The following is a 21,493-nucleotide window of genomic DNA, read 5'->3' as shown; positions in this document are numbered from 1 at the left end:
ATTTTAACTCAGCCCCGGTATCCAAATATTACACCCCCAACTTTCCTTATTATTATTATTATTTTTTAAAATGCTTACATAATCCAAATTAAAGCCCCCCCGCCTATTACATATAGTATTGCATAATACGGCATTACATTAGCAACATTATATTTAATTATTTTTTTATAAGCATCACATTAACTCAATGTAGATACTACTTTCATTTTTTTAATTAACTGAATAAAGGCAAGTTATTTCAATGGACAATCATTAATCTAATTAAGTTATTAAGTTGATTATGATATTAAATAATATAAAAAATCGACTTTTTAAGACCCCCGCATTTAATGTGTGCACGCTGTACTCTTGATGACCAGATATATATAAATATTTATAATTTGGTATACAGACTATTAAAAAATTTGTAGAGATATTACACGTTATATTGTTATATTAAGGGGAAACAAAATACGACAATCCACTGAAGTACATTGAACACTGAGAATGAAGTGGTTAGAGGAGATGGTTTTGGTTGTGGAGTTGTGGAGAAGGTATCTTATTGCATTCGTTGTTATAATATTTTATAAACCGGTTGTCAGTGTCGTCTGGTACGTTCACAGCTCACACACATACACATACACACATTTATGTCCATCATACAGAATGATCCGTTTTACATGCCTACATGGTTAGGTGCCTTTTGTCGCAGCTACCACTATTATTTATAATAGTATGTACTGTGTACATTAAACAAAACGTTTGTACTTAACGTTGGATTTTTTCTCTTTTTTTTACATCAATGCACGTCTTGTTTCCTTCCGATTCCATTATTTAGTAGGATATTTATATCTTGTTTTCGGAATCAATAACAATAATATCTAATATTTGTCAATTTTGTCTGTACATGGCGTATTTTGGAGTTTATTAAATTGTATTTTTCACAAAACAAAACTACCATAATTTTAGTCATATTATATTATGCACGTTATATCATAAAAAAATATCTAGTTTTAATATTGTCTCATAATATATGCAAAAATTTGATTTTATCATGTGTTGGTGTCTCGTTTTAATACTAGGAAAATAATAAAAATGCTTTCGTCGCTTTCGAAGAGAAGAACATAGTGTTAGTGACGTTAGTGTGTTGGCATAGCTTTTACAAATTGTTTATAATATTTTTCATGCTACCCATAATATTTAAATGTTTTTGTAAATACATTTTATTGGTAAAACTCTTCAACTCGTTATAGTTGATTAATGTAAACATTTTAAACCCCGATTAATTGATTCTTACCCATAGAAAAATTCTAATACTTCTGTTTCATTCTATGAAATGGTTTGATTGCATTTTCAGTTGCGCCATCCCAGATCCTAATACCATATTAGAAATATTAATTGCTGATTTTTGTTATGTATGCCGCATATTAGGTACAGGTGATGTTGAACCAGCATGACTAAGACTTCCAAAAATCATTTAACAAATATATCAAAGATGGAAGCTTTTAAATCAAGTAAAAAAACTGGATGTGTTCAATCTCAAATCTATATGACTTAGTAAGAGATTATTACTATGGCTACTGGATTTTTTGCAATAATGATTGATGAAGCGAGGTACATATAGTTAAATTAAAAAAAATATTTTTGTTTAATTTTAGATTATTTTTTTGTAGATCTCTTAAGCAAGAACAACTATCAATATGTGTTCAATTCGTTGCAAACCACATTATCTTGGCCCTTTTTAACTGTTTTGAAACAGCAACTTTTTAAGCGGTTCATAACTGTAGCACCCCCAAGATTGAACTCTAGTTGCGCCACCGATCATTATACTATCAAAAACCGATAATATCACGTAAAAAAAATTATTAGTTATTGATATTGAATTTGCATTCAAATTATATTATAGGAATTATATTTACGATTACATACTAGTGGTCCTGTGTACTTTTCCCCCAAGACGTTTACCGGTGTAACCAGCAAAGTGGGCGCCCATGCTGAAACCTATAATGTGTATACCGTCGTTGCACTGAGACGTGTTATCCGTCATCGTCGTTATCATTTCACCTATATAGTTTCCGATTTCTTTGCAACGTAACCGGGCCGTAAAGTACGGAAAATCCAACGCAATCACGCTCCAGTCCACGCACACCACATTGTAATCGTACAACGAAATGTTAGAATTTAATGTAGTTTGCAAAATCGATGCTATACGTAAGCGCTTTATTAAATAGTTGCAATGTAGATTCTATCTCAAATATTTATCAATAGTAACACCCAAATATCTTTTTACTTTGTACTCTTTGAATTTTTCACATAATATTATGACCGTAGGTATTATTATTTATTACATGTTTCGTTATTTTCACAAAAGTGAATAGAAAAATAATTTGCAGGAATATTCATGCTATTTATAGTAAAAGTCTTGTTAATATTAAGTGAAAACTGAATGTCAATATACGTAAAACTTTTTTTAGTTCAAACGTTGCTTTGATGTGAACGGATTCCCATATTTTGTAAGAAAAGAGTAAACACGTATCGTCAGCATATGTGACGATTTGTTCGTCTATTTTAGTATTACATACATTATTTGTATACAATATGAAAAAACGATCTTAGTACATTACCCTATGGCACGCGGTACAGCATAGGGCATATAGAATAAGTTTTTTTATTCACTTAAATACCATAAAATTTATTAACCAGTGGTATTCTATTTAGTAAGTAACTCGTAAACCACAATACACTTTTGTTTGTTATTCAAAAATACGGTAAAATTTTCATTAAGGAGTCAATAATCAATATGATTAACTGTGTCGAAAGCTTTAGCTAAGTTTGAGAAAATTACTACAGTTTTTTCACCGTTGTCTAAGCCTTAACCTAGACTAGGGAATAACTTACAAATTTATAGTCGCGCTAAATAGCACGTCTTCTGAGCTTAGACCTAGTCTACGACCAAATTGACTTACTATAAGTAAATAGTTTACTTCAAGGAAACTTATAAATTTGAATTTGATAATTTTTTCTAACTGTTTCGTAAAATTACCTTTTGTCGATAAATGTCTAAAGGTTGTTTATATCTCTAAAATTTCCGCACCAAATAATGTAATTATAACTTTTGTTTTAAATTTATCGGGTAATTTATAGTTTTTAATAGTTAGATTATATATCTTACCAAGCGATCTAAATAATCCAACATAATTATAATAATTTATAATAATTACTTTATTGAGACCAGCCGCAGTACCTATTTAATAGTTTTTAACGTTTACAAAACATCTTGTCCGGTTATTTGATATTTATTTATTAAAAATATTATCAAAAGAATTTTATAAAATGGTATACCTTCGTGTATAGGATTTTCGTCTTTCATACTATTTTCACCTAGTTTCTGGACTATTTTAATGCAAAAAGTGTTAAAAATATTTGAAATCTTATATAAACCAAAAAGATATACAAGATTATTACTGTGGCATTTATTAATTGATTATTAAATTTAATTAAATAATCTAATAATAATCTCTTTAGACGTATTACAGTTATAATATTTGTTATTATTATTAATTTCCAAGTTAATTTTGGGTTGGATTCCAGCACTATTAAATTTATTTTTACTAAAATATCTTTTTTATAGTCTCAATTTCTGAATTTATTTTTATAATTAGGTAGTGCAATAATATGATAATAATATCGCATATAATGATATGTAAGGTTTCGTTTTTTGATCGTTTTTCTTATCTTCACTGAGGGATGTATTGTTTTTTGCGTGTTGAATATATAGTAAGCCGGTTGTTATCCATTTTTACTTTGAACATATGCTCTGATTGTAGTGGCTGATTTTATAGCAATATCGATTTTTTTCATAAAATATATCACAGCATTTATCTATATTAGTATTAAGACATAAATCTGCCAATACTTTAGATTTAAACTTATTGTTTACTTCATTTTCTGTTCAATTTAATTATTAAATTGAAGTTTTAGTATTATATTAATTACCGCTATTGCTAAATTAGTTGAGAAATGAGCAGTGATATTTGTTTGTACAACGACAACTTCAAATTTATTTATTAAGTTGTTATTTTTTACAAACACATTATCAATATAAGAGTGTCTCACATTAAGTGATTATATAGAATATTCATATTATATATGAATAGAAGACTTTTTTTTTTTATAAGTTATTTTAACCATAGAGGCATAGATTAATATATTGCAAACGTCATATCATATTTCGGTTTATACATAAAAATTGTCTATTTTCAAAAAAAAAAAATAGTAATTATCTATATTCTATACTAGAATTTATAATTCTTATACTATAGCACAAAATATTTAAAACCAAACCGTTAAAAATTATATAACTATGTATATAATTTAGAAAGAACAGAAATAATTAGTAGTATAATTCGTAAAAGTGAGTATACATTTTAATTAAAATTTATTATTTCATAAATTATAAGCTATTACATAATATACTGACTAGTTAAGTAAAAATTGATAAACTATTTTCATCTTTTATAAATAAAGTAAGTCATGGAAAAAGTTTATTATTCTTAAACCACACAGATTTATAGTTTTTTTTTTTCAAACAGTTTTGTATTATTAAAATGGTTCTTATTACTTATTATTAATTTGTATAAAATAATTGTTTACATAAATAACCAATTTTTCTAATTTTTATTAATATCAGTCGTTGATAAACGTTTTATTTTCATCAAGTTCATGAGATTAATCATTTTATTTTTTGATTTCAGAATTGTAACAATTTAACCTGGTTTTCTAAACACATTTTTCGCGCAAAATATACACTTTTCACAGAAAACTTCCCTTCAACTGCCAAAAAAATGTAATCAACTCATATTTTTGTTCCGATAATCCGATTATTTTGTTATGTTTGTCAATTAGTTCTTGTTCCATAATCCATTCTGTTTTTGCGGTTATATACTAATATAACTTCGCTTTTTAACTTATAACTTTTTTTTTAGATGTCTGTTTTCTTTCTAGATTTTTTTTATCAAATTTACTAGATTTACTAGATCTCAAATTTGTGTAGTTAAGTCTTCAAATTATTTGTTCATAAAATTTATGAATTCTGTGAGGCACAGCAGTTGCTCGCTAGAAACACAATTACATTTTTTCGTTTTACTTTTGTGTTTATATTAGCCACTGGTGTAATAGAAACTTCTAAATTTAATGCAACACCAGGTGTCCTTTCAGTAGGAAATAAATTTCCTAAAACTAGCCTTAATACCTGCACAAGCAAAATGTAAGAATATCTCTCATTTTGAGCACTTCATTTTGTCATTGTCGAAAATCTCTTCATAGCATATAACGCATAGTGACATGTTATGTAAGCTGGTAATTTAGATTGAGATACGCGACCAGAAGCGATTAAATACAATTTTTCGTACTACACGAAAATCTTTATCGTTTATAACCTAATCATTAGGTTAATAATGGTATGATAGGTGAATACATATATTCACGATAGCAATGCGAATGCGTAATTCATAAGTTTTAATATAAATTAATAAAAAAAAAAATCATATATTAATTATCAATATCTGTATATTGTAAAAGGAAAAATTAGATCTGAATAAATCTTGTAAAATGTCTATGTATGCAGTATGCACTTAATATGGGTTATATCCATTTGTTATAAACTAATCACCTAAGGTGAGTTATAAACTTCACCTTAAATATACTAAATAATACACAATCAACAACTATAAGTAGTTAAGTAGAGTAGATACACGACGCACGTTTATTATTGTCATATTATCGTTGTTGACATTAATAATAATAAATTATATGGTAAAATTCTTCTTATATTTTACTATTTTAATAAAATTAATTTTATTCGTAACTCGCGGATTAGGTACTCATGCTTCATAGTTCACATTTGTAAAAATCATAAAATTTATAGCATAGTGATTAAAAAAAAAAAAAAATATAAAAATTGAATTATTTGTAGGGGTACATTATAGGCTAATAAGGCTATATTTAAATTAACTAGATAAGCACATTCTTTATCCAAGCTAAATATTAGTTAAATTATAACATAATAATAATCTAATCTCTAATTTAAAATATAATACATTTAAATATATTGTACCTAAATAGTTCCCAAAACTACTCAGTAGATGTTATTTGATAAATGATTCGCATTATATAAAAATTATAAAGATCGGCAATAGAATAATTACAAACAAAAACGATGCGGCTAATTCGAAATCGAATCCGATTTACGATGAATATAAGGAAGAACGTAGGCGTGACACATTTTTCTTTTTACGTGTTCGTATAATAATATATTAATATTATAATGTATCATCGTTCATAGTAATCGAACACAGTCTATCGTGCAGTAAAATTAGATCCATATCAATTTATCACGACTATATAATTATTATCTGAATCAAACGTTCAGACGAAAATTGTCTCGAAACGTACGGAACGAGGAAAATTCTAATTATCGCTTTACCTACGATTTTTGTAGGAACTCTTATTTTGGGTTAGGTTACAAATTATATTATATTACGTAAGAGCCTACATATTATACAAACGGTAATATGTATTATTAATATTTTAATTATTATATCGCAGTCACACATTTCATTGTTGTTGTTTTATTTTTTTCTACATGCCTACTATATATAGACGCGCGTATCTATCGCGAGCCCGCGGCACCGTAACTCTTTTTTCTTCTAATACTATTAATAATGCACGTGTGATCCTTTTAATAACATAATGTTGTGTGCATCGACCACGCCGTTTCCAGGGTGGTCCGATGAACTCGACCGCTGTGTACAACGATCACTGTCTGTCTGTCTGTCTGTCTGTCTCTCTCCTTCTCTCTCTCTCTCTTTCACCACGGTTCCGAAGGATCCGGATAGGCAAAGTCGTAAAACAGCGTACCAGCTATTTAAAATGACATTTATCGTCTAAAAGTTAACAAATAATTAGCACGATAAAAACGACAAAAACAATAACACCATTTCAGCCTACTTTATTGGTGTAGTAATAAATAATGTCGTTATATATTTAATACATAACACGAGTGCACAACCCATAATAATATAATCAAATATATATTTTTTTCATTATTTAAATCGAAAATAAAAAACTTCGGTAATTAAAACATATTGTTTATTAACTTAAATAATTTTATCTATCTCCATTTAGCACGCTTGTGATGGAGATAAAAGGTTGCCGGTTGTGTATATATATATAATATATAAAATCAAAATAAATTTGGTATTACATTTTATTCAAATTCCACATAATTTATATTAATTAAGAGATAGTGAAAGAGAGATAAAAACAAAAAAAAAACATTTGTTTATATTTTATACTTGCCAAAAAAAAGATAAGAGATATTTATACAAGACATTTATACTATATATAAATTAAACAAGTTTAGAATTCAAATATTATTCAGAATTTAAGAAAAGCTATCTATTACACATTACATTAGAGTTATATTATAATGTTTAGGATATAATATACCTATAGTTATTGTTAAGACATGTGTAACACATTTAAACATTTTACTACAGAAACAATGCTCTACAATATTTTTTATTTAATTTGTATCTTTATTCTTCATTACACCAGTTATTAATGTTTTGGTATTTACTCATAAAATTGATAATTATTCTATACATTAATTTTAACAAAAAATACGAGTAACTTAATGCATTGTAGATTTGATGTGTCTAAGTAGAACCTTCAAGGTTTTGTAGTACATATTATTATATATTATAAAGTTCACGACAAGTAGGTTATACAACTCAAGACAACCGTTTGTTTGACCACAAATTTTCACTGGAATTTTGTATTTACAATAATTTTATATTATAGTTGACTGTTGTGTCATTTATCGCTATTTTGCAATAGTTATAAGTTATGGTATAGTTCTATTCGATGATATTATAGACACTGTTTGCCGTTTGATACAACAAATTGCACGTGTGTTGCAAATGTAATGCAAGTTTCGTCATCGTATACTCATATATATTATATAAACTAACAAATTAACAAAGCTATTGTATGAATAGAGCGTTATAAATTAAATAAAAACATCATTATTTATTTGATAATATTAGTAAGCTATTTGGTTTCTCATCAGTTATTATAAATCGTTCATTAAAAAAAAAAAAAAGAAAAAGATGAAGCTTAAATAAATTTTAAAATTAAGATTAAAGCCATTATTTAGATTTGTTTTTCAGAACCGTACATTTTTTAATTTTTTTGTTTCGTTGAAGGTTATGATACGATTTTGTTGCATGGCTTATATGTGTATAGTTTATATAAATGAATGCAACATTTTTTGTTCTCTTCGCAGAATGCGGGAATTTTCTTGAAGCGCACAATAGCTGCTGAACTAGGAAACATTGTAGTGTCAACTCTATAGCAGACTCCTTCGTAATATTATGTATCCATCTGACCTCAATCCCCCGAAATAAGGTCAATACTTTTATTGTTTATTTGTTTCAACATATTTGTTATGTTATTGTAGGTATAGATGGTTGCAATTTGTAATAATATGTACTTAAACTAAACGAGTTTGTACGATCGCTCATCTCGTTATTTTTATTATTTTTTGTAATGAACATATTATAACGATACAACAGCAATGCCGCTATTATTTGTTTGGATTAACTCGTGTCTTATATTCGAATGGCGATACGGTCATGTGTATGGATTAGTATATAATATTAATATGTTGCTATTAAATACATACACAATAGTTATAATACAATATACATTTTAATATATGTACTATATACAGAGCAGTATTCGTTGCTAATTAATTTGTTGAAACCTACAATTTTAAGTATAGGGAAAAACCGTCTCGGGTCCATAAAAAATTACTTAAGCCACCAGGGAGACATTGTCGCCAACCAACACGCCACACGTTCACCTTTTTCTTTATCGATAATATTATACGTTTGTATTGAATAATACAGCAACTAAGTTGTAAGAGATAGTACTGTTTTGTGGCCTGTCTGAATATTTGGAACCGTCTTGCTGATCATTTACTCTTTAATGCCAAGACAATTTTGCGTGTAGTTAATTAGTTAAAAATTAAATAGTTACCTATAATTTGTATTTCCTTGAGTAATAAAATTGTTTGAAACAGAGAATCGGTCGTCACGTGACCCAATATTGACCTATTTTATTATTTTAGCACTATTTTTTTTTTAATGTATAATTATGGAACGCGAAACGATAGTTGACATATTTTAATGTAGGTATCATCGAACCAATAATAAAATAGAAACCCATTTAACAAATCGTATATACAAATATAAATTATTAATAATAGTATATAATATAATTAATAATTATAAATATATTATATTGATGATATCGATAAATGATATGAAAATTGAATGTATATTTGTATTGCCATTACTTAAGAAAGAATAATTATAAATACGTAAGATATAATAAGTTGTAATAAAAAACATTATTTTTCCAAGGGATGACCTTTAGTACTTATCCTTATTTAGTTGTCTATGTTTTGAACACTTTAAATTTATTAAAATCGATAATGGTAGCACAATACATATCTAATAAAATAATCAACATATAAATTATAAATTATAACACCATTTCAAGCCATTCCTAATAATAATAAATTAATAAATATGTATTTTTTCAAATGTATAGACTCAAATATCATAAAAACAATCGATAAACAAAATAAGTGCATATAAAATGTAAAACCTTTACAAATACCTTTTAAGTTTGTTCTCGTTTATAAAAAATTAAAAGTGAACAATTATAAATTATAATATACGAATATACCTTATTATATTCGCTCCAAAATATTTTGTTCGTCTATGTAATTCTTTAATGAGAATTTTAAAAAAAACATTCTAAGTATATTTATAATCTCGTGTTACTTTTATTTATAAAATTAATTTGAATTTAATCTTAATTGAAATATATTTTTAAATTGAATATGCCGTAAAAACTTATCATTTAAAATTAACTGTAACATTTGTTTGAACTTTGCGTATGTTTTGGAAAGAATCGTTTATTTAAAAAACGTAAGTTGTTACAAATTATTATTAAAAAAGAAACCAAAATTAATTTTACACTTATCTTTGTAGTTTTATTAAACTGTTTTTGAAGATCACCGACTTTGCATAATAATATACAAAGACATATTTTAATTGGTAATGTATTTTTATTTTATCATTTGAAAAAATCGTTTTTAACTTTGATGAATATTATTTTGACTAACCCACTTTAATAATTTCTATCATTTCGTTCTAAGTTATAAAAGTAATTTGTTTAACTACTTAAAATAGTTTGTCCAAATGTCATTGAACAAATTGGATAAAATAATAAGCATCATCATCTGATAGTACAACGTAATATGGTCACTATTTACAACAATATACTATTATATAATATTACAGTAGATACTATCCCAAGTAACAATTTTCAATGATAAAGGTTGATAAATAGCGAGGTATCATTTAGGTCTCAGCGAATGTATACGAGTTAAGTTTTAATCGGGAAACGGTCGATGGTTTATTATATTACCTTCCATTGTTATTTTTGCAAAATGGTACACATTACTAGAACAGTGATCATAACAATAATAATATACCTACTATTATAAGCGTGTACGATATAACATTTGCACAACTGAAAGATAAGTACATAATATATTCGATTACTAATAACAACTTAATTATTATCGCCAGACAGGTCTTTAGTTTTAACGCAAATGCTGATTAACACGTGTCGCGTGAGGTATTTTGCTGTTCCAACAATATTATTATAATCTGTCTTTTGTGTGTAGCGTAAAATAAAAAATATTTTAACCAGCAAGCTGAATTTTGTATAAATAGCGTCACACGTTACAATATGCGTTTTTCGGGATGTACCTATCTGTTTTCATAGTTATAAATTAACATATTATGTTTAGTGTATTTACAAACTATTATTATTGACTATTAAAATTAATCGAACGAATATGCAATTTGCAAATTGTGACTTGACCTGAGTATTTACTACTTCTTCTTCATAATAATAATAAAACGAGACATTTTATATATTTCCCAGTCCATTTACTTAAACGTCTTGGAAACGTCCCCCCGGTGTCACGTACATTATTAATACCGTTTTGGGATATCAGTGCCCCCTTCAAAAGTACTTCAAGCCCCGTTCCGCTACCCACTCCGGTACCGCTGCCGATCGCGACGCCACCATCATCCCCTCAACTCCTTCCCGCCCGTCACCAGTGCTCGAAACATGGTATATACTCGTCCGGGAAATTCGATAAACATTACGACCGCCACCCTACGCGTGCGTATACCTATATGGCTATATAATATATTACACTATTACGACCACGACAATCCCTAAACTCCCCTTTCGTAGCCATCCCTCTCAAAGGCGTCTCACACGTATTATAATTTTATTAATATTTGAATATAGACGAGGCGTATGGTTTTCGTTGTATTTAACTGTGTACGGGTATAAGCATGACCTATTATTATAATATTGTGTTGACAAGCCTTTCAAATTAAATTGTTACCTAACGTTTATGAAATAATATTATGTTCACTTATATTTATCAATCGTGATTTTTGACGCGTAAACATCTATTCGAGACCTCGGAAAAACTATATATTCCATAATTATTTTCACAGAAGAGTGAATGTCTTTTAGAGATAAAGATATGTTTTCTTAAAAAAAAAAAAAAATATTTCAGCTGAATGTACAGTTACAAGGAAAACAGTAAATTAAACCTATAATACTCTTAGAAGGTATAGTAGTTAAACGAATAAATGTATTTAACACTTTGCCTCGTTTAAAACTTCTTCAATTTCTACGAACAAAATTGCAAAAGACAAGTAAAATAAATAAGGATCAAAAAAACGTGAAAACATTTCATTTTTATTACTATAAATATTATACTGCTACAAGCGATAATGAGCATTAAAATTAAAATTAAATGTGGATTTCAACAATATAGAAAATATTAAAATATATTATGCACATACGAAAATCTGATATAAATCTGATTTTATAATTACTTTATAAAGCTATAAGTACTTACTGCAGATTACTAATACTGTAAACCGTAAATAAGGTCAACGTAATTATATTTTATCACAATATTATTTAGTTAAAGGTATGAATGACCTTTGAGTTTGTGGTTTACGGCGTTATATAATAATCGGATTTAATTATTCGAGTATAGGTTGGTCGATGGTGGACGGTGGCGGTGGTCGCAATGACTTTCGTCGTGCAGCGTTTTCGTTATATCTACATATTTTCAGAATGGCGTTTCATAAGAAATCGGTAGCATATAATGTCAGCAGGAACAAAAACTAGAAACGAATCGATAATGTATAGACAACACATAATAATATTATTTCTTAAGTATATAAACATTATAAAGTATAAAGGTACTCAATATTATTTTGTAATGTGCTAACACAGGCGTTATTAGCTATAGTTGTTTAAGAAGGTTTCTGAAAGAGTTCTGACTGTTTTCGGGGAACAATTTGCAAAGCCCTTCACATCCCTCTACAGTCTACACCGTTCTGAAAAAAAACTTAAAAAAAACCACTAACTTACCCACAAAACCCTGCGTTTTTAAACAATATTTATTGAATATAATATGACGTATATACAATTTATAACTTAAAAACCGTTCGGCGTTTATAATTCAAAACAAATAGTTTTATATTATAGACAATTTTAAATAACTATAAAATATAATGTAGTTATTTAATTTAATTACAGTATATCTATATATTATGAGACGCGAGTATGTATGAAAAAGAATAATTTGCTATTCTAAATCAACATTACCATTAATGATCCGGATTAAAGTCCATATTTATTAATATTATTATTATTATTTCAACTTTAATGTTTTCAATTATTTTATTCGCAAAGATTATTAAAAGTTTTTCTTTATTTAGTAAACTTAATTAAAATATTTTCAGAATCTAGCGTGTTTTCTTATATTTTTTTCAAATTTAATGAACGTTCCTATTATAATATAGAAAATGAACGTTCACGAGACGCAGAGGTAGAACGTATTGCCAACATTAATGGAATTTAATATATAAGTTTATGTACTATAGATTTGTAAAATACATTTTTGTCAACTTATTTTGTTTATTATTTCACTTTGTAAGCTCGAATACAGAATCGAAAAGATGCGCATCTGTGTATTTTATGATTCAACGTGAAGGGAGAGGGAGTGTAAAAATTTTTTTTAACAAAATCGTATTCGTGAAATTACCCCCTACTCCGAGAAATGGGAAAAAAATCTTTGAAACTCGAAACAGGGTTCTCGTGAGCCCCTCCTTCCTTCCACCCTTCGTGCAACGCACGAATATAAGACCCTGTTCATATTTTTTATTATAATATAGTCGTGAATAAGATTGTTGTTTAATTTTCCAAACGGTTTCATCTGCATTTGGGCGATATACCGCAATATACGACCACCGATTTTTTATAAAACGTTACGCACACGCTCACGCCGCGTACAACCGATAATTTCAAGTACTCAAGCGCGTGTCGGTGTTTACATCACGTTTTTGTTTCGTTTGACGATGGTTACAATAATAATATCGAAAAATCATTCACACGCGGTCGTACACAATAATACGGTCACTATATGTGTGTACATGTGTCAGTATATCGTATGGTATCGGAAGGCCTTTAACTTTTTTTAGGTTTTCACTTCGCGTATCACAATCGCAATGCTACAGTGGCCGTACGTGTTTATCTTAACGCGCGGAGCTCTCGATGCAAGTCATCGAGGAGCCGTGTCATTGTCACGGTCCGCCACGATAATCGATCGGCAATATTTTACTGTATTATAATGTAGTAGAGCATTGACACGACAACAGTGTATCATAGTAATTCGTGTCTACATGTTATAACTCGCACTATAAACATTATATTATTATTAACGCGTCGGCCGCACCGGCTGATGGTGGTAAAACGACTCTCCGAACGAAATCAATACATCCGTGATACGCGCAACGTATGCTGCAGCTGTGGTGTGTGTGTGTTAGCTGTACGCGTATATCGTATATTATTATTATTATTATTATATTGTGTTATGGCGTTTTGTAATTTATACATTTTTTTTTTTTTTTTTATTCGAGCAAAACCGGTCGCGCCACGGCCACACACGAATAATATCGTCATTGTCAACCGATTATATCAATTAAATACATACAAATCGCGTGCTCGTTTTTCAATAAATAACACGACAATATACAATGTTATTAAAGTATAAACAAATCAGACGACCCGAGAAATTCAAAACGCTCGCGTAGGTCTATAACGATGCGCGTTTCCCTTTAAAAAATATTGACGTCGTGAAATAATTTAATTTAAATTAAATATTATGTATGGACGCGCGGCGTTTGCGCATAGTTTACTATTCAAACGGTTTTTGTCGATCAATCGATAACACATCAATTATTTTTGTTTTGTAAATATTTACCCGAATGTTATAATCGCGTACAGGTATATTATGCCTGCGGCATGACGCGCGCGGTAAATAATTCGAGTGGACATTTCGGACGAAAGGTGCGTATAATATTATCAAATCGTATTTATTTATTTTTTATCATTGTTCTTTTTACATGTTCCCCGTGCGGTGTGTACTGTGAATAAATATGACATTGTACACAGATACAACTTAAAAATTTAAAAAATATTCACAAGCATTGTTTTTTTTTTTTTTCATTTTGTTTTTAGGGTGAGTAAATAAATCAGAAAAAATAATACACTTTTAACGAGCGAAAAGATAATTCAAGCGTGACCGTTTGAATACATTTTCGCTTTTACAGCGCTAGTATATACTCATCACTACCGCGTAATTCAATGTGGCTTTCAACCCTTATTCGCGACGTTTGCAAACAGCAGATCATTATATAATAATACATACTTTTAAGTCGTTATATTATTGGAAAATAAATCATTGTCATGTCCACAACCTCCGATACGAGGTGAATATTCCATAAAGTGTATAGGAAATATATGTGCACGATGTACCTATATGATATACCATACACATAATACGCATCCTCATTGATGTCTTTCTCATAACATGCGTCGGAACGTTTCCTTCCTCGTCACGAATTTATTGGTACATTTGTGATTGACACTCACATTTTATATAGACAATAAACACATATCTCGTGTCGTTTTGCACCCCATAGGCACAATATTGTTTATGATAGTAATATATTAATATATCTATTATATTTTATAATACAGTCGTGTCATAGCTGCAACAACCTTAGAACCGGGGGCGTATTCAAGTGAATTACACAGATGGGGAGGGGAGACAAGAAGTGTACCTATATGCCAAAAAGACTTAAGACGAAATTGTACTTATAATGACTGAAATATTAAACATTGTATATATTCGGTCTTTCGACAACCCCACGGGGACGCTTTGTTCCGAATTGGGTGTTAATATGAAAGTACACGAAAAAAATCTGTTATGTTCTCACTGCGTTCGTCTCTGCCTGTGATAAAGATCAATATTTCTGAAAAAATCTCAGCTTTTCATAATTCTATTTTTCTACTTTTGAGTATCTCTAACTCGAAAATATAGTAGAAGTACTGCGATTGCATGCCAACAGGCGGACATTTATATGCAAAGTTAGTAGTATAAACTGTTCAGCAATAAAATGTTTTTAAAAGGCTACTTCATTCTCGATTATATAACTTCGGTTTCACATGGTATTTTACCACAAACTGTAAAGTTCGAATAATAGCGAATAATATTAATCTACATAAGCAACTGCAAATGGTAGTAAACTTAGATATGCGTAAATACTATCCGCAATTAGGTAGTATAATTTCGTGTATCGAAATATTTAACTCGTAGTGGGCGTTTGTGTATTCATAAGCTCATCTGCCATCATCGTGCAGTATATTATATTACACAAGTACTTGGCTGGCGCGCAGATCACAACCAAGCACGCGTGCCGGCGTTCCTGAGGAATAATGTGTAACAATGTACTTAAAAAAACGTATCGTCGTTGAAGATTAAAACGGCGAGAAAAAAATATCATAATGTGATTGGATCGTGTACTTTATTATCATAACAACGGACTGGTGTGATACGATCGATTTGCAGTAGACATATGGCGCGGTATACAGCACAATATTATTTGATTGTTTTATGTCGCGGAATATTAGACATATATGCCGCGGCTACCATGATTATGTATATGTTCTTGGGTAACTGGTACATCATCATACTTGAAATTTAACTTCGATCGGATAATGGCCCCTTGAAATTAAAACTCAATCGAAAAGGCGAAGGCGTCACCACGACGTATTCCAAATAAAATCTCGCATCCGGTCGGTAACAATAAATTGATGATTCACTGCGTACACACTCGATATACTACACAATATGTGTATAACATATAGGAAGTACGTTCGACCCTTATATACCGTACAACACACACGCACACACATACACACACACACACGCACGCATGTTTTGGATGTCGTCTAGTACGACGAGCGTATCATCGCGCCAGATGCAAGACCGTCGTCTACATAATATTGTATTCGGTTATTAAGGGGTTGCTGCAGGGGTCGCTGCAGCAGTGTGTATGTGTGTGCGTGCGTGTGTGCTACGCGGATGGGGTCTACCACCCTTATATTTATAATAACACAATATATATACGGAGGAAGTTATTATTGATTTTATATATTTCTATCTTCGCGAACGGATGACGATATAATATATATATATATATATATATATTTATAAATATACGTATGATGAGTATGTATATGATGCGTATGTCGGCTATATTATGTGTTATGCATATAGGGAACGTTTCCGAACCGCGTTAACCCGTGACTTCCGAAGACTTATACGAAAACACCGACCGTGGCCGTTATTTTTTTTTAAAAATTATAAGTATAATATGATATTACATAATGTAATTGTTATGCGCGAATACTATCACACCACCACGCGATTATTTTATACACATTGCACGCAGAGGCTTACTTGTTAATCGCTCGTTATAACACATTGACCCGCGGAGAAATCCGATTGTATTATGTGTGTGAATACACATTACACACACTAAACCGTTTTAGTGTTCACAAATCGCAATACGCGGGTACGATACGAACATCGTCGGCAATTTATAGGTAATATTAATGTGCGAGGCGGTGTACCGACCGTTCACGCACTCATTTTCCAACATTAAATAATTTAATATCGTTATTATACATTATATACGGTCATTGATTTTTCTATCGTCTTTAAAACAATAAAATTCAGATAGTATATTATACACACTTTAGCTTAAACCTCACTTTAACCGTTAGGGGCGGGTTAGGTAAGAGGTTATGGTATGCCAGTGTTCCGTGACAAAATAATCACCCTGATTATTATTAAATGTACATTGAGTATACATTGTACATAATATGTATAATATTATATAATCGTAGTAATAATTTAGAGATCAAAATTAAAGCAGGTTTGAAAGATATCATACTAAAAATTATAAATTATAAATTTATTGTATTATCATATTATAATGTCAACGCAATCGGTCTTTCATTTATCGGACGAGGAAGATATCTGAACAATTGTTTTTCTTCTCACTATTATATTATTTTGATTTTTGAAATATTTAAGTAAATTGACTTAAAGTCTAATGAGTAATGACAACATTTACAGATATTTTATGTTTTTATACCGTTTAAGGAAAATCCTGTGGAGATACAAACATCATTTTTTCGAATGAGAACCACCCTTTTTCACTATAAATTGGTAAGCAAATATTTTTATTTAAAATTATTAAATATATATATATATATATTTATATAACAATTTGGTTATAATGTAATCACTTTTGCAAATATTTAACTAAAAAATAAATAATAAACGAAAAGGTTATTTAAACGAGTATTTTCTGAATAATTAAATTGTATTACCACATCTATAAATGATCATATATACTATATAGAATATAAATTAAAGATTCAAAATAATTTAAAATTTATAGTTATTAATTCAAATTTTAAACATTTTTTCTATCACTCAATAACTGGACAAACTATTAGGTACATATTTATATAATTACATCCATCTTATACTTTTCATTGAAAAAAAAAATAAGTTTATATGGTTGGTGATTGTTGAATCGTTCTGTATGGATTCGGAAATTGAGCCTTTTAAAATTTACATTGTAAATGGTTGTATACATAAGATTTTAGTTAATATATTTGTTATTATTTTAATATCACATAGTGCTTTTATTTATAAAAATTATCAACGATTCTTCTTTTATATTATTTTTTTGTTGTTAAATAATTCAAATATTTATTTAGTGTATAGAAGTTAATATTTTTTTTTTAACAACAGTTAGTCCCTAGGTTAGTAAAATATTGTATTTTACAAAATTAAACTAACAATTAAATAATTATAAAAAAGGGACTTATAACTTTATAAGCTATAACTATTAAGAATATTGTATTTGTTTCATAATATGTATTTCAGATTCTGTAGCTGTTGGTATGTTGTGATCTTTTCTTTTCTACATAGGATGTGAATGTGTATTTATAAAAAAACGATTATATTGTAGATTGTCGTTTTTTCGTAATTAATAAATGAGCGTAATTGGAACAGGTCATTAAAAATTCTTCGTTAGACGATTTTTGGCTGTTTTGCTGTTAATCAAACCGGGTATACGAGTTCGATTATTTTAATTAGATTAGTAAATTGATTTTGAAAATCCAGATTGAAACAAAAGGTCGATAGTTTATTTCACATATAATCAGACTAACCACGTTCAAACCGTAATCAATCGATCTATACGCTTAGGTTAATGTACAATAAAATATAGCTTGATCGCGTATAATTGGTAATAATCGGGGTATAACCTCATTCGTGGATCTTAAACTCAACGTGCGTGCCGAGGTGTTTTTTTTTTTTTTTTTTATACAAAGAAAAGCGACCGTCGATGGATTATTTCGATCCCGAATGTATAGACCGTATAGTCTATTATAAGCCGGACTAACATGTGCAGTGTGCACACACAATATGTCAACGAAGACTGGCGCTGCATATAATATTATGCACCGCGAAAACGGTCGTGTAATTTTTTCCAATCGGCTTTTACCGATTTATACATATTAAAGTATAGAACGCTTATAGGTATGCTCATCATAAAGCTGATAGACGATAGAATATATATATATACATATTCAAATATAATAAACACGTGTACGTGCTGCAATATATACATACGTGTATATTGGAGGTACCATAGTACGATTTCAAATATTTACACAATTTATACATTATATACATGCATAGACATTATACACTCAGAATCCATTGAAAATACTCTCGTCACATACGTATATGCGTATATATTATGTACATACGGTTAACCGCTCCTTCTTATATATATATATATATATATATATATATTTATATGTTTAAAAGTCTGGTCCATCTCCCCGTCCCTCTTGGGTCACGTTAAACACATGCACCGCGAACACGACTTACCAAAAAAACTTAACATGTTGCATAATAATATATTATATTCACCGTGATCCGCCAGTAGATAATATATAATTCAGTGTGTTTAAACCTTTTTCAAATTTAACTCAAAGTTAATTTCGATCGTCATAATATTGTCCTATCTATGATATATCTATAGTAAAAATAAAAATGTTATGCATAATAAATGTATAACTCGAGCGCACTATTTATAAATGTTTATGTATTTGTATTATAAATTATTATTGGGGATCGGATTAAAATACCATACTAAATGTCCTATAAAAAAACATATTAAAATTTAAGAAACAAAATATTTATCATGTGATTGGATGAGTATTACCACAAATCACAAAACATTTAATGATCAACCGCTTTCGTCGATAAAATGTCAATCATCATCTTTTCAATGACATCTCTTGCTTCGGGTACCTACACGATCTACACCAATTATTGAAGTTATTGTATTTTCTATGTGTACGGAGCAACATAAAATATAGGAAAAATGCCTCGTAAACTGAAAACTGTTCGGAATAAATAAATAAATCGCAAAAAAATGTACCTACTAAAAATCAAAAACAGTTTTATTTTTAGATTATTTGATGTACGTATATATGAAACACGTTAGTGCTTTGAAAGCAATAGTTTAGAAACACTCAAATAAAAAAATTACTGGTGCTATAAAAAATCGCTTCGGTCGTCATATACGTGTATATATCATACTGTATACCTACCACTATTATGGACAGCAAACGATCGATGTCCGCGTCCATCGACGGTCACATGACTATTTACCGCATAGTAGTTATATGTCTTATGTGATGTAAACGGTATAAACGCGATAACTGACGATATACAATGCATTTATTTATATGCGTCACGTTTATAAAACTACGGTTTAATTAATTAGGTAATTTAATTTTACGACGAGTTGATATAAACTTGTTTTTTTCTTGCGATATCATTACCGTTTTTAATCGGACTTAATAGAGACGTTTGTGCCAACAATATATCTTCTATATTGTTTTTTTTTTTTTTTTATTAAGCCGTATAATATACCCACGTCAAAACTACACTGTCGGCTAAAACTATGACACTACTGTCATGCGACTAGTGGTAAATTAAAAAAAAAAAAAAACAGTGTTCGCCAAACTACAAATTTAGAATTAATCTGATTTAAGTATGTATAAAATCAACTCATATCTCCATGCACATATATTTGTTTTTTATTCGTCAAATTTATCTATGCATATTATAAGTATAGATTGTAAATATATTAAAAAAAATATTAAACAAGATAGGTAATACATAATAATATACCTATAGTGGTTAATATTCTGAAAGTTTGATACAGATTTAGACATAGTACATAATTATAGTACCTATAGTACCTACTGCAGATCAAATACAAACTGATCTTGGACAGTTTTCGATAAACTGACTCAATTCAATATCGTTTTTTCAATGCAATACCTAGTGCGTAAGTTATTTAGTAAAATATTTTATTTAAAATGACCAAGGAAATAAATAGTAATTACACGAAAAGAAAAACACTGCAGATTGTTTTTTAGTTCTAATACAGGACTCACTGCAGCAAAGCTATAATATTATTCCCAGAATAATATTTACAGTGATTTTGTGATAATGTAATTGCTGACTTTATCACTTATTTTTTGTCAGTTATTACTTGATAATTTGTTTTTTTTAGATTTTTAATATCGAGATATTTGTGACGAGTGTATATACATACCCGAAGACGGTGATATCGTTAGTATATAATATGTATTGCAGTTCCTGTTTACTCTGTAAATGGGCTCAGAATGGGCCTAAGTTTTTGTTGCAGCAGCATGACAGATCAATTCGGACAATTTTATCCGAAACAATATATGGAACTGTATACATACCATGCGCCTTATTGTATTCCAGGAAGAGATATTGTATACATCATTACTA

The 21,493-nt window shown here is 29.1% G+C and overlaps 1 pseudogene; it reads left to right on the top strand.

Annotated features, from left to right (window-relative positions):
* Positions 1 to 1,552: 1,552 nt before the first annotated feature.
* The window catches only part of LOC113552547, a 59,862-nt pseudogene continuing 39,921 nt past the window's right edge, over positions 1,553 to 21,493 (top strand).

Source organism: Rhopalosiphum maidis, chromosome 2, assembly GCF_003676215.2.
Source record: "Rhopalosiphum maidis isolate BTI-1 chromosome 2, ASM367621v3, whole genome shotgun sequence".
Taxonomy (NCBI): domain Eukaryota; kingdom Metazoa; phylum Arthropoda; class Insecta; order Hemiptera; family Aphididae; genus Rhopalosiphum; species Rhopalosiphum maidis.
This window is presented reverse-complemented; position numbering and strand designations above follow the sequence as displayed.